Genomic DNA, 15,439 nt, shown 5'->3' with positions numbered 1-15,439 from the left:
TTTCCTGAGACGCCCACGGGAGGATGGGATTTTGTGGAAATCTTTGTTGATGGTGTGAAATTAAGGGGGTTCCCCTCTAAGGTCCCATTTCCCCCCATCTTGCCATGGAAGAAGTCCAATCTTGTCCTCAGCAGGGCCAGAATGAAGGCCCCTGCCCAGAATTACTGTTTCATATTCAAGTCCAGTCCAGCATCTGGCTAGCTTAGCCTGTGTTCCCAGCTGCAGGCCATTGCATGTAGGGCTTGCACAGCCATGGGCCATGCTACTGCTATGGCCACACGGCTATGGTGAAACAGCAGGCGAGTGCACAGTGAGTGTGGGTCACAGAGCAAGGGAGGGGGATAAGGAGAACAAGAGAGAGGGAACTCCTGTCTGGGGATTCACATAACCTTCCAAGATTTCGCACCCTTGCCGTGATTCCACCCTTCTCATCAACCTATTGTTCCCCAGGCAAGCACCTTCCCTGCATCACCCCAATTTCACTGCGCATGTGCCCATCTCCCCTTTTGCTCAATCCCTTCCGCAGTGATCTGCAGGGAATGGACAGGTGGTTCCCTGGGAGCGTGAAGCTGTAGCTTCCTGGTGAAGCTGCCCAGATGACCGTGCCTACAATGTCTGACTCTCCCTTTGCTCTCTTCCTATTATAAATATTAATAAATTAGCTAATTACCACGATAACACCATCAGTTCTACCTGCAACATGTATTTCACATCCAGAGTCTCCCAAGCTGTGTCTTATCTCCTCTGAACTGCTGCACACAGCCTCCTGACGGGTCTCTCTTAGCTCTCTCGTCCTTCTTCAATTAATTCTCTTTTTTGAAAGGTAATTTGGAACACTAACTAAGATTCTTCAGTGGCTCTCCATTGCAGTTAGGACAGATTCAAGAATCCTTATATAGAGCCTTTGCCTATCTCTCCAGGCTGTTTTTTTTTTTGTTTGTTTGTTTGTTTTTAATATATTTTATTGATTTTTTACAGAGAGAAAGGGAGAGGGATAAAGAGTTAGAAACATACATCAATCAGCTGCCTCCTGCACACCCCCTACTGGGGATGTGCCCCACAACCAAGGTACATGCCCTTGACCGGAATCGAACCCAGGACCCTTCAGTCCGCAGGCTGATGCTTTATCCACTGAGCCAAACCAGTCAGGGCTCTCCAGGCTGTTTTCAAGCCATTCTCTTCCCTCCTTAATTATACTTCAGCCATGCTTCTCTTTCATTTCTAGGCAACCTCTTTCTGGCTGCAGGCCCTTTGCATACACTATTTTTTTGCATGGAATGCCCTTCCCTTCTCTTGCCTTAGCATTCCTCTCCCCAATACACTTGTTTCCTGGCTGACTTGTGCTCACCTTCAGGTCTCAATTTTCTCTCCTCAAAGAGGCCTTTCTTAACCTTCCCATCTAAAATCTAAAATAAGTTCCTTCATTACACCTGAAACTAATACAAAATAATATTGAATGTAAACCATAATTGAAAAAAATTAGCAAATGAAAAATGTTGCCCTGGCCAGTTTGGCTCAGTGGATAGAGCGTTGGCCTGAGGACTGAAGGGTCCTGGGTTCGGTTCTGGTCAAGGGCATGTACCTCATTTGCAGTCTTGATCCCCAGCCCTGGTCGGGGCACATGCAGGAGGCAACCAGTCGATGTGTCTCTGTCACATCAATGTTTCTCTCTCTCCCCCTCCCTCCTCTCTCTCTAAAAATCAATGGAAAAACATCCTCAGGTGAAGATTAACAAAACAAAAAGTTAAAAAATAAATTAATAAAATAAGTTTGTCATAATTATTTCTCACAACCTTTCCTTTGTACTATTTACTCCAATTTGCAATTATACACTTACCAGTATATTTGTTAAATATCTGTTTTTACCGTAGACTGAAAAGCTTCGTGGAGCAGAAATCACCTGTCTTTTGTGTACACTAAATACTCCTCCTTACTAAAGTGCCTGAGACATAATAGATGCTTATAAATATTTGCTGAATGATGAATAAATTAATGTCTTCGTGATAGGCATATTCTACCGTGGAAACAGACATCAGAGCCTGAAGCCAGTAAATATTTAAGTGTAGCTTGTGTAGATCCCCCTTGTGAGGATTCTAGTCTCACCAACTACTGTTTTGATAATTTGCTTTCTCAATTCTCATTCAAGTGTCTTCAGGTGCCACAAGGGCATAATCAAGTCCAGTTGAATTTTAACACCAAAATTCCTACCTCAGTCCCGAAAGTGTCCCCCAAGTATTTCTCACTGTCCACTCCTGCACCGAGTTCCCTTGCTCCTCTGGGCAGATATTATCCCTCCCAAATGGTAAAGCCCTCCAGGATCCACTTAAAGCTCTGTCTTTTCCGTCTTCACTGCGCTGCATGTATCTCTTAGGACTCTTCCTTCCCAGTGATAAAACCCAGTTCAAACCAGTTTGAGTGCAGAGGAGACCTGATTGGTGCTTGTGACCCCTGAAGGGCCAGCACTGAGCCCTAGGGGGATCTAGAAGCAGGAACCAGTCTCATCATCGAATAGTCTCATCATCGATGAGTCTCATCATCGATGTTTCTGGCTGGCATGGCTCAGGGGTTGAGCATCGATCATTGAAACAGGAGATCACAGTTTAATTCCCAGTCCAGGCACATGCCTAAGTTGCAGGCTCAATCCCCAGTAGGGAACATGCTGAAGGCAGTGGATCAATGATTCTCATCACCGATGTTTCTCTCTCCCTCTCTCTTCCTCTCTGAAATGAATAAAAAAATATATTTTTAAAAATAGAAGCAGGAACCTGCAAGCTCTCTGGCTCTCACTCTCTGCACTTCATCTCAGCGCCTCTCCTCCTGTACCATAGGATTCATTTCTCTACCTGCAGACTTCTTCCCATGCAGCAGGGCCAAGATTTCATGCCCAAGTTCCACAGCCCAGAGAAGAAAAGCTTTCCCCTACCAGCTCTACTTAGAACCATCCGAGAGAAGTAGAGTAGCCGCATGCTCTGCGTGGGTGACATCCAGTCTTATGTAGCCAGGGGTGTGGATTCCCAGGCTTGGAGTGGTGGAGCAGACAGTCATGCGCACACAACAGCAATGAGAAATATGTCATTAGGTGATTTTGTTGTGGTGGAACATCACAGAGTGCATTTACACAATCCTAGATGGCCTAGCCCCGTGGTCGGCAAACTCATTAGTCAACAGAGCCAAATATCAACAGTACAATGAATGAAATTTCTTTTGAGAGCCAAATTCTTTAAACTTAAACTTCTTCTAATGCCACTTCTTCAAAATAGACTCGCCCAGGCCGTGGTATTTTGTGGAAGAGCCACACTCCAGGGGCCAAAGAGCCACATGTGGCTCGCGAGCCGCAGTTTGCCGACCACTGGCCTAGCCTACTACACACCTAGGCTATATGGTACGGCCTATTGCTCCTAGGCTATAAGCCTGTACAGCATGCTACTGTATAAAACAACATGAGAGTAAATCAAGCATGAAAGAAATTATGCGATTAAGAGATGCCGTAAATATGGAGTGTATGAGGCTGCTGCCTGTGGCATACATCCTGTTTTACAGAAAGCTTTTTTTTTAGAGGACATTTAGCTTATTAAAGCTGGGGACAGTGAAACAAGCAAAGGCCTAGGATAACAGGAGAGGGACTAGGAGGGGAAATGAGCCTCGGCTGGGCTGCTTTGGCTCACTAAGAAGTCAGAGAAAAGGGAGCCTTGGGGACAGTTCAGGGGGGTTGCCCCGGATGAGCTGCTGCTGCCCATTGCTGCCCTCTGGGGTCCCTCAGAGTTTAGGAGATGCCTGCCTGTAGGGGAAGAATAGTGGGAGCAGTTTGGTTTCTGACCAAACCCCCCTCTCTGTGGGGGTTCAAAACCTAGTCTGTGAGTCTGGAAGGACAATGCCACGCCCTTAGCAATGCATCTGGCCCACTGTGCCCGTTTCTCTCCTCTCTACCCAGCAGCCATGGTCCCCCAAGGCACATGCCCAGGGAGAGCTCTGGCTAACACAGAACACCTTGCCACGGGCCTCTCTGACTGATGGGGAGAGAAGTCTTTGACTACACTGACTCAATACCTGTTAAGTTGGGCAGTGATATTTCTCATTGAAAGTCAACAATTTCGTGCCGAAACCGGTTTGGCTCAGTGGATAGAGCGTCGGCCTGCGAACTGAAAGGTCCCAGGTTCGATTCCGGTCAAGGGCATGTACCTTGGTTGTGGGCACATCCCCAGTAGGAGGTGTGCAAGAGGCAGCTGATCGATGTTTCTCTCTCATCGATGTTTCTGGCTCTCTATGTTTCTGGCCCTTCCTCTCTGTAAAAAAATCAATAAAATAAAAAATAAAATAAAAAGTCAACAATTTCGCATTCTATTTTATAGATTCCTATCTTTCAGCTTTGTTAGGGAGTTAGTATTTGTTAAGGAGGGAATGCTAATTAATATAAGATTCTGTACCTGCAAAGGTGAGAGCCAAACCTCCCGGGCCTGGTCTGGAGAGGGGCCTGTCGGTCTGGAGGGGCCGTCAGAAGGCCCGGCGACACCTGCCTCCATGACATCACTTTGTTCCTTTCCACTGCAGTGTCGTCGTGGATAAAGTGGAGCCCGGTCACAGCATTCTGCCCTGCCCCTGGGCCGCACCCGCGGTCCTCACCAAGAGCTAGAACCACCGTAAATGTGGCTGTTTTTCTGCTTTATCTCTCAGAGCGGCTCTGATTTTTATTTATTTATTTATTTTTTTATCTCTAATGACTTTTTCTCCTATGGAAAGTAAAATACTCCCAGCAGATTAACGCTACTGTAATTCAGTGGTTGCTTCAAATTCCCGAGAATACTTGTCCTTGGGCATAATGTTTGTATACCACGAAGTAGTTAAGAGTGTCTGCATGCGTGCATGGATGCTTGGCTTCAAATGAGTTGCTTTTACAACGTGATAACCTTGTGCCATATGTTGGGCAAATATCTCGGCCATCACTCACAGGCAACTGACACATTAATAGATCCTCTGCCGTTCTCACCGCGGAGACTCTGTGTTAGTGGCCTTTGTCTACCAGGGATCTGACAGAGGGGCAGGATTAGCTCACTGACACTGGGAACATGGTTGACAAGGGATTTTGTGAAAACAAAGCCAAACAAACGAGGCTGCTTCCACAGGCACCTGGCTGAATAAATTAAACTGGATTGAAGCCTCTATTATAAAGATGACAGAAAAGGAGGTAGAATATGCCTTTCCTAACGAGTTTCTTTACGACCATTTACTATTGGAAACTCGCTGTTCCAGGAGAACAGCAACTTTGCAAGACACCTCTGACTGGGTCTTTAAGGCCTTTGCCTGGGCCTGGGTCCCCAGAGGTATTGTGCATACTCCCTGCAGGCGTAGCCACTGGACAGTGCTGCTTCAAAGCCAGGGCCAGCAAATGAAGCCAACACTCTCTTCCCCTGGGCCTGCCCTGGCCACTGAGTGGCCACATGGGGAAGGGAAATTAAGTGTGCCCAGAAGTGCCCGGCTGGCATGGCTCAGTGGTTCCGCATCGACCTGTGAATCAGGAGGTCACAGATCGATTCTGGTCAAGGGCACATGCCCAGGTTGTGGGCTCGATCCCCACTAGGGGGCATGTAGGAGGCAGCCGATCGATGATTCTCTCGCATCATTGATGTTTTTCTCTCTTTCTCTCTCTCTCTCCCTCCCTCTCTGAAGTCAATAAAAATCCTATACAATAAAAGGCTAATATACAAATCATCCTAACGGTGGAACAACCGGTCACTATGACGCACACTGACCACCAGGGGGCAGATGCTCAACGCAGGAGCTGCCCCCTGGTGGTCAGTGCGCTCCCACAGGGGGAGTGCCGCTCAGTCAGCAGCCAGGCTCACAGCTGGTGAGCGGCCATGACAGGAGCCCCTCCCACTTCCACGTCAGCCGGACATCCCCCAAGGGCTCCTGGACTGTGAGAGGGCACAGGCCAGGCTGAGGGACCTCCCCCGAGTGCACTGGGCCTCGAGTACAAAATAAATAAATAAATGTGCCCAGAAGAGAAAAGACTAACTTGAAGTAACTAACAGTCTGGAAAGGACTGTGAGAATAGAGATAAAATAAGTCCAGATTCTACATGAAAGAAGAAAAATATAGCAACAAGCTTGGTGTAACTAAACACTGTATCACTGAATGTAACATTATCTCTGAGTCTTTCATTTGCTCACGAGTTGGCATTACCAGCCACCATGAGGCACTCAAATACAAAACTACAGAGGAAAAGGGTTTTTCACTTTGTAAAACGGACCAAGTACAGGCTTCCGTAAGCGCCCTGTGGAAAGGTGAACGTCTGCATAGTGTGATTTTAATGGAGTCACACCTTCCAAATGGAAATTCCCACCCACCTGCCACTGTGCTCTCTTCCCACCGAGAATGTCCACCAACGGAGTCCCTCCATAAAGACAGCAGTGGAGGTGAAATGTGGCTCAAACACATTTTAGAGAGTGAAGAACAGAGTTAAAATACTCTGAGGTTACATTGTTTGTTACTGGGAGTGGAAGGAGTAACCGAGGTTAGCTTTCACCCTTCAGTAAATTGTAGTTGATGAGAGGTGAGATTGGTGTTTGATTTCTGCGTGGGATCGGGGTGCCCACCCCAAACAGGAAGTGACCCATGGTCATACAAAGGAGAATAAACAAAACAAGACGAGCGCATGGAGGCGGTGTGTGTCCAGAATACTTACTGAACCCTCCCCAGAAAACTATTATTCCTGCCACTTCCTAAACGGTATAATGTTTCAGCACATTATCTATGTTTTATGGGCCCCTGTTTCCTCATTTGTAAAACTAGGGTCATAATACCAGTGTCACAAGACTTGTAATAATTAAATAAGATACACATGCAAGCGCAAACATAGGAGACACAGTATGTATTTGAAAATGTAAACTTCCGCCAGGCCGGCGTGGCTCAGTGGCTGAGCATTGACCTGTGAACCAGGAGGTCAAGGTTCGATTCCTGGTCAGGGCACATGCCCAGCTTACGAGCTCAGTTCCCAGTAGGGGGTGTGCAGGAGGCAGCCGATCAATGATTTGCTCTCATCACAGATGTTTCTATCTCTCTCTTCTTCTCCCTTCCTCTCTGAAATCAATAAAAATATTAAAAAGAAGAAAATGTAGCCCTAGCCGGTTTGGATCAGTGGATAGAGCATCGGCCTGCAGACTGATGAGTCGCAGGTTCGATTCCAGTCAAGGGCACATGCCTTGGTTGCAGGCTCAATCCCCTATGGAGGTGTGCAAGAGGCAGCCGATCAATGATTCTCTCTCATCATTGATGGTTCTCTCTCTCTCTCTCTCCCTTCCTCTCTGAAATCAATAAAAATATATATTTTTTAAAAATAAAAAAGAGAAGAAAATGTAAACTTCCTACCTACACTTTGCTTCCAGATAAGCTTCATTTGTGAAGCAGAACAGTTTGGGGCGGGCGATGGGGCACCGAAGGAGGGTTCTAAAGTGTGGCCAAAGCTGGAAACTGCTACGCTAGTTGATTCATAAAAGCCTTTCCTCTTATGACTTAAAATCAGTGCTGGGCCTAAATGGGGCTTTGGCAAACTTTTGTAAAAGGTCAGAGAATAAATAAATATATAAATAAATATTTATGTATTTATTTTTATTGATTTCAGAGAGGAAGGGAGAGGGGGAGAGAGAAACATCCTATCTAATTAAGAGGTAATATGCAAATTGACCATTGCTTCAACACACAAGATGGCCACCCCCATGTGGTCAAAGATGGCCGCCACAAGATGGCCAGCAGGGGAGGGCAATTGTGAGTGATCAGGCCAGCAGGGGAGGGCAGTTGGGGGGGACCCAGGCCTGCAGTGGAAGGCAGTTGGGGGGGGGGGAACCAGGCCCGCAGGGGAGGGCAGTTGGGGGGCAACCAGGCCTGCAGGGGAGGGCAGTTGGGAGGGACCAGGCCTGCAAGAAAGGGCAGTTGGGCCATAACCGGTTTGGCTCAGTGGATAGAGCGTCGGCCTGCAGACTGAAGGGTCCTAGGTTCGATTCTGGTCAAGGGCATGTATCTTGGTTGCGGGCACATCCCCAGTAGGGGGTGTGCACAAGGCAGCTGATCAATGTTTCTCTCTCATCAATGTTTCTAACTCTCTATCCCTCTCCCTTCCTCTCTGTAAAAAATCAATAAAATATATTTTTTTAAAAAGAAAGGGCAGTTGGGGGCAATCAGGCCTGCAGGGGAGGGCAGTTGGGGGGGACCCAGGCCTGCAGGGGAGGGCAGTTGGGAGGACCAGGCCTGCAGGGGAGGACAGTTAGGGGCAACCAGACCAGCAGGGGAGGGCAGTTAGGGGTGACCAGGCCAGCAGGGGAGGGCAGTTAGAGGCAATCAGGCTGGCAGGGGAGCAGTTAGGCCTGCATTGATAAGGCTGGCAGGGGAGTGGTTAAGGGGTGATCCGGCTGGCAGGCAGAAGTGGTTAGGGGCAATCAGGCAGGCAGGCAGGTGAGCGGTTGGGAGCCAGCAGTCCTGGATTGTGAGAGGGATATTCAACAGCCCTCAACTGGTCCCATATTGGAGAGGGTGCAGGCTGGGCTAAGGGACACACACCCCCAAGCACGAATTTCGTGCACTGGGCCTCTAGTCAATGTTAAGAGAGAATCATTGATCAGCTGCCTCCTGCATGCCCCCTACTGGGGATGGAGACTGCAAGCCAGGCATGTGCCCTGACTGGGAATCACACTGTGACCTCCCAGTTCATGGATTGATGCTCAACCACTGAGCCACACCAGCCGGGCCAGAGAATAAATATTTTAAGATTTGAAGTTCATACACCATTGCAACTACTCATCCCAGGAAAGCAGAAAAGCATCCACAGATAATACATAAATGAAAGGCAGGGTCCCAATAAAACTTGATGTTTGGACACATTGCAATTTCATATAATTTTCTTTTTCTTTTCTTTTATTAAAATTTTTAAAATTTATTTGAGGAGAGAGAGAGAGAGAGAGAGAGAGAGAGAGAGAGAGAGAGAGAGAAGGAGTGGGAGGGAAACGTCAATCTGCTGGGGATTGAGCCTGCAACTGAGGTATGTGCGCTTGACCAGACTCGAACTCAGGACCCTTCAGTCTTCGGGCCAATGCCCTATCCACTGAGCCCAACTAGCTAAGGCAAAGAAAAATTTTAAAGTGAAGATAAGAGCCCTGGCAGGGTAGCTCAGTTGCTTAGAGCATCATCCCAATACACCAAAGCTTGCAGGATCGATCCCTGGTAAGGGCACATACAAGAAGCAACCAATGAATGTGTAAATAAGTGGAATAACAAGTCAGTGTTTCTTTTCTTCTCTCACACACACATAAATAAAAATGATAATAATAGAGTGAGATAAGAAAAAAATAAATGAAAATTTCTCATAATGCCATTGTCCAGATTATAACAACTGTCATTATTATGTTTTCCAGGTTTATTTTTATGCTTTTTTTAATCTATATTTTTTATTGATTTCAGAGAGAAAGGGAGAGAGAGATAGAAACATCAATGATGAAAAAGAATCATTGATCAGCTTCCTTCTGCACGCCCCTTACTGGGGATGGAGCCTGCAACCCAGGCAGGTGCCTTGACTGGGAATCGAACCGGGGACCCCTCAGTCTACAGGCCAATGCTCTATCCACTGAACTGACTAGGGTGCAGGTTTATTTTTATCTTTAAACAAAGTTGGGATTACATTGTACATACTGTTCTATAACCTGAATCTTCACTTATCAAAGTAATACAGGGTTTCTTGACTGACCTCTGAGATCCGGATCTTGAACTCTGGTCTCTGACTTCTAGGATCCCAGCTTAACTGTCTCACACCTCATCCATAAGGGAGACGGGGCTGACCATCTGGTCTTCTTGGCAGTGTGTTTCTTACTGTAAAACTACAAATTGGCAGCTGGCTTGCACATCGGTCTCTTAGGAGTTTGTTTACTATTAGCTCCCACTGTGAGCCCAAAGGATTACCTCCAAAACAGAATAAGGGAGTTTGGGGATCTTCAAAGCTGAGAACCTTGGACTTTATGACCTAAATAAAGCAACACAGTCCTGTTCGAGCAACCAGTCAAACACTGTCAGCCTCCTCCCCTGACATCTCCGTTTCGTTTTCTGTCAGTGCCTTACCAATTACTACACAGGATGACTGGTATTTGTCAGTTTAAATGGCAAACAATTCTGAGTGGCCCTGGTGGGAGGGCAAGTTCAGACATCATGGATGGAGACTGGCTGGAAATAGAGGCCCCTGTGGAGCAGTATTTGAATGGCTGCCTTTCGTTTTACAAAATGCCACCTAGCCACGGTCCACATGTTGTGTTTTATGCTTCTCCTCCCTGTTTATGCTGAGGGAGGGGGTGTGCAGACTTCAGCACCCACATTTTGATGTGCTCTTGATTCAGCTGTAGTTGATAGAACGAGGGTGAATTTTTACACTGTTGAAAGTTGAAGTGTTGCAATAATGGATTTTCTGTGGGTATAGAAACTTCTGTCATTGATTTCATTATCTAAAAATGTCAACACAATGTGTTTGGTTCCTATTCTGGTTATGTTTAAAGTCAGGCACTAACACACACATCCTAGGCCTAGACCATCATCGGGACTGAGGTGAAGAGACTGCTGAAACCCATGACTTGCTATCCTACCCTCTATGGCTACTCTGGACAATGAAAAGAAAGTTGGATACACTTCGTTTTTTTTTTTTTTTTTAATCTTTATTGTTGAAAGTATTACATATGTCCCTTTTCCCCCTCATTGACCTCACCTAGCCCATCCCCGACTATTAATTGTTAAAGACAAGTGTTTGCTGATCTGGAAATTGAGTGATATATGCAGGTCCTCTGAGCCTGCCTACCTGCCGGTAATGACAGTTCGTGCTGTATGTTAGCCACTGAATTCCCCTTTTATCTGTGCAGAGGCCCAGAGACCTGAATACAAATGGGAAAAACACCTTCCCACCTGGGAGTCGGTGGCAGGTTCAGACACATCCGCTCCTCAGGCATTTGAGCAGCTGTTTCCAGATCATTACCCCAGAACTGCGGAGGCTGACGATGAAAACCCATGCAGCAGTCGCCCCCTAACCGCACCCTCGACCTCCTCCTGCTCCACCCCCTGCCAAAAACAAGCAAGCAAACAAACAAGCTAAGGTGGCACTTTGTCAACATTTTGGATGTCAAAATCGTCTTTTGCTTTATATATTTCCAAGGAAAAATTACAAGGATTGCTAAGGTCCCTGTTTTTTATTTAAACATTTTTTTAAGTTTTTTTAAAAAATTCATTGATTTTAGAGAGGAAGAGAGAGGAGAGAGGGAGGGAGGGAGGGAGAGAAAGAGAGAGAGAGAGAGAGATCTATGTAAGAGAGAAATAATGCTTGGTTGCTTCCTGTATGCACCCTGACCAGCGAGGGAGCCCGCATGTGTGTGTGCCCTGAGCAGGAATCAAACCACGACCTTTCAGTGCATAGGATGCCATTCCAATCAACTGGGCCACCCCGGCCAGGGCATTCAGGTCCTTTTAAAACACGTGACAAGAAGCATTTATTGGACACTTACTACTACGATATGCCATGCGTTCTCATATTTGTGGTTTGTTTCTTTTAATCTCAGAACCACTGGGGAAACAGCTTATCAGCAGACCCAATCCAAGGTGAGGCCTAGGATGGCCAGGTAACACGACCAGGGTCCAAAATCACCAACGGCAGGGCTCAAACCTGAAAGCAGATCCCTGGCCCTCACGACATGTCTCGGGCGCAGCTGATGGGCATAACCTTCTTGGCAACAGCGAGCAGCTGAGCAGAAAGCAATTGCAGGCGGGAGGGCCGGGAGGAAAACTGCTGAGAGTGCTGGAGAGAGGCAGGGAGGACAGAAGCACGCACCGCAGGGTGCAATGTGATTTGGAAGCATTTTTTCTTAAACAGACAGAGGTGTGTTCATACCCGGGCATGTCTCTCAAACATTCATTCATCCTACTTGGGCACAATAGACAGGCTGGCAGATTGCGGCCTGGGGGCGGGGGCGGGGCGGGTGAGGGAGTAGAGGGGAGACTGGGGAAGTTGCCACCGTTGTACAGCCGGCACAGGGAACAGAAGGGCCACCAGGAGGACACAGCTGCCCTCCCTCTAGCAAAGCCCAGGAGAGTGACCCGAGCCCACAGGACCGCGCGGGTGACCTGTCCAGAGGGAGGTGCCGCCCAATCCCCCAGGCACCCTGTGCACATGCCAGGGTTAGGTCAGAGAGAGTGACTGGCCTACAGGTTGAGTCATCAGAAAACGAAAGCAGCAAGACATTCTAACGCTCGGCTCTTTTTTTCTTTTTTCCAGGAACTCACAACAGTTCTGTTAGCAGGAAACAAGGGCGGAGGGACTCGGCAGTTCAAAGGCTCAGGGGTGGAAGGCTCAGTCCTGGGTGGCTCTGCCTCCACCTTTCATTCAGAAAAGCTACAGAACTGCAGCCTGCGCGGGGAGGGCGGGGGGGGGGGGGGGCAGGGGCGAGGAGCGGCTGCACCCACCCTCCTCCTGAGCAAAGGGCAGTGGGCCCAGTGTCTGTGTGTGGTACGTGCCTGTGTGCACATGTGCAAGGGTGTGTGTGTGTGTGTGTGTGTGTGTGTGTCGGGGGAGGTGGGGGCGGGAGGCTTACTCACGCTGGCCTGAGCCTCTTCCTGGGATCCCAGCGTCACATCCCTGTGGACACTGTGGGTGGGCCAAGGTGGGCCAGAAGCACAGCAGGCCTTCAGTCTTGAGAAGGAACATGGTGACTTTCTTTCCTCCCTTCCCTCTCCCTACAGAGCCTACCATCTGGGGGCCGAGCTATGGACAAACCCCTAATTACAACCCTCAGGGCCAGTGCTGGGAGGACAGGGGGGGAGACCACCGGCTCCGGAACGCAGAAGGGCGCTGAATTCGGCGTGGAGGACAGGCAGGGGGCCAGAGTGGTCCTTGTGTTAACGTAAAAAAACCATTGAAACCTGTAAACAATTTTTGTGAGTTTATTTGAGCCAAACTGTCAACATATGCCGGGAAGCAGAACCTCAACGAATTGAGATAATGCTCCAGAGAATGGCAGGTTATACATTGCAATCAAAGGAAGGGACGTAGGTGGGTTACGTGAAATTCATTGGTGATAGATTGGAGGCGGGAGAAAGCAATTGGAGGCGGGACCCCCTGGGATTGGATAAAAAGTAAAATGATGGACACATACTTAGGTGGGTGCAGGAACAATTAACATGATAATAAAGGAATTTGTGTTATCTGTCCTGGCGCCCAGCACATTTCTTTGTGCCCCAAGGGGTCCAGAAAAAGGGAAGTTATAAGTTACCCAGACATTTCAAGGGTATGTTATCATAGATGCAAAAAGACAGATAGGCTCAGTTAAGGTAAAGGTTGACCTTGTCGGTGAAGATACTGGCCTAGAAGGTAACTACCCACCATAACTGCGTTTAGTTAAAGTTTAATTTCAGACCATCCTTTGTGGTTACTTTAGGTCTCTGAGTCTGCAAGACCGCCATGCAGGCCTCCCCTGAGCTTGTCAGGTCAGCATGTGGCCCCTTTCGTCCACACTGGTTACCTATTTCCTTGTAACAAATGGCCAAAAACATAACTGCTTAAACCAACACGTGTTTATTATCTCACAGTGCCTTTGTGCCAGGAATTCAGGGGTTGGGCTAGCGGGCACCTCCCCGGCTGAAGGTCTTGCAACTCAGCCACAGGCTCAACTGGTGGAGGACTGACTCCAGGTCCCTCACAGGGAAGCTGACAGGATCCAGTTCTCACAGCGGTGGGCCGCGGGCCTGGCTCTGCTGCTCCCACACGGCCCCTCACAGGGCAGTTCACAGTATGGCAGCCGGCTCACCACAGAGCAAGGGAGTAAGAGAGCCCCAAGAAATAACTGTGGATGAAAAGGGGCCACATGCTAACCTGACAAGCTCAGGGAAGGCCTTGCAAACTCAAGACCTAAAGTAACCACAAAGGATGGTCTGAAATGAAAACTTTAACTAAAATCAGTTATGGTGGGTAGTTACCTCCTAGGCCAGTATCTTCACTGACAAGGTCAACCTTTACCTTAACTGAGCCTATCTGTCTTTTTGCATCTATAATAAGATACCCTTGAAATGTCTGGGTAACTTGTAACTTCCCTTTTTCCGGACCCTTCAGGGTGCAAGCAGGGTGCCAGGGTGGAGACCACAAATTCCCTCATTGTTATTGTTATCGTGCTAATTGCTGACTGCTAACTATCCTATGCCCACCTACGTAAAAGAACCATGTGTCTATCATTTTACTTTTTAAAAAAAATATATTGATTTCAGAGAGGAAGGGAGAAGGAGAGGGAAATAGAAACATCAATGATGACAGAGAATCATTGATCGGTGCCTCCTGCACGCCCCACACTGGGGATCGAGCCTACAACCTGGGCATATGCCCTGACCGGGAATCAAATCGTGACCTCCTGGTTCATAAATCGACACTCAACCACTGAGCCATGCCGGGTGGACTATCATTTTACTTTTTATCCAATCCCAGAGGTTTCCCCACTTTGCTTTCTCCCACCTCCCTAATCTATTACCAATGGATTTCACGTAACCCACTTACTAGGTGTACCAGTTAATAATGCGGATTTTTTTCAATAGATGGAATTACACATAGCTATACTAATAAAAGGGTAATATGCTAATTAGACCGGGTCATCCGGGCATCTTCTGGTCATCTGGTCCTCCTTCCGGACAAAACCACGGTGGGGGGGGGGGGGGGGCCAAGGTAGAGGTGGTTAGGGGCAACAGGCCAGCAGGGGAGGGCAGTTAGGGGCAATCAGGCCGGCAGGGGAGGGGGGTTAGGGGCGATCAGGCAGGCAGGGACGTGAGCAGATAGGAGCCAGCGGTCCCGGATTGGAGAGGGTGCAGGCCAGGCTGAGGGACACCCTCCCCCGCCCCCCCCCCCCCACAAATTTCATGCACTGAGCCTCTAGTGTTGATATATATGCGATTTGACATGTATGCTATTTTGTTGTATTGACAGCAAGCTTCAAAACTTCATATGTCAAATTTGCTGAAGGTATTAGTATCATAGATATTTTTACACTTAAAAATGTCGAATTTCATGCCAAAAAAAAGAGCATTTGCAAGAAGTTTTAATTCATTATTTTGAAGAAAAAGTTATCATATACTTCGGCAAGCTTATGGTGAATATGCTCCATCTCAAGATACTTGTGAACACTGGTTTAAACGCTTTAAAAATGATGACTTCGATGTGAAAGACAAAGAACGTCCAGGTCAACCGAAAAAGTTTGAAGACCAACAATTACAAGCATTATTGAATGAAGATGCGAGTCAAACTCAAAAACAACTTGCAGAAAGATTAAATGTTGCTCAGCAAACAATTTCCGATCATTTACAAGCAATGGGAAAGATTTTAAAGGAAGGTAAATGGGTGCCACATCAACTGAACGAAAGACAAATGGAAAACCTAAAAGTCATCAGTAAA

General features: G+C 47.5%; 1 long non-coding RNA gene across 2 annotated transcripts; it reads left to right on the top strand.

Moving 5' to 3' along the window:
- Nucleotides 1-11,573: 11,573 nt before the first annotated feature.
- On the top strand, nucleotides 11,574-12,924 carry LOC114231108 (uncharacterized). 2 transcript variants are annotated; one of them, XR_003617082.2, is made up of 3 exons: nucleotides 11,574-11,613; nucleotides 12,287-12,352; nucleotides 12,751-12,924. It is a non-coding gene; the product is annotated as an uncharacterized LOC114231108 (long non-coding RNA). The 2 variants fall into 2 exon arrangements; XR_008556517.1 differs by having other exon boundaries at nucleotides 11,613-11,633.
- Nucleotides 12,925-15,439: the final 2,515 nt, after the last annotated feature.

The sequence above is a fragment of the Eptesicus fuscus genome, chromosome 7, assembly GCF_027574615.1.
Source record: "Eptesicus fuscus isolate TK198812 chromosome 7, DD_ASM_mEF_20220401, whole genome shotgun sequence".
Classification (NCBI taxonomy): Eukaryota; Metazoa; Chordata; class Mammalia; order Chiroptera; family Vespertilionidae; genus Eptesicus; species Eptesicus fuscus.
Note: the sequence above shows the minus strand (reverse complement) of the source record. Positions and strands in the feature narration are given on the sequence as shown.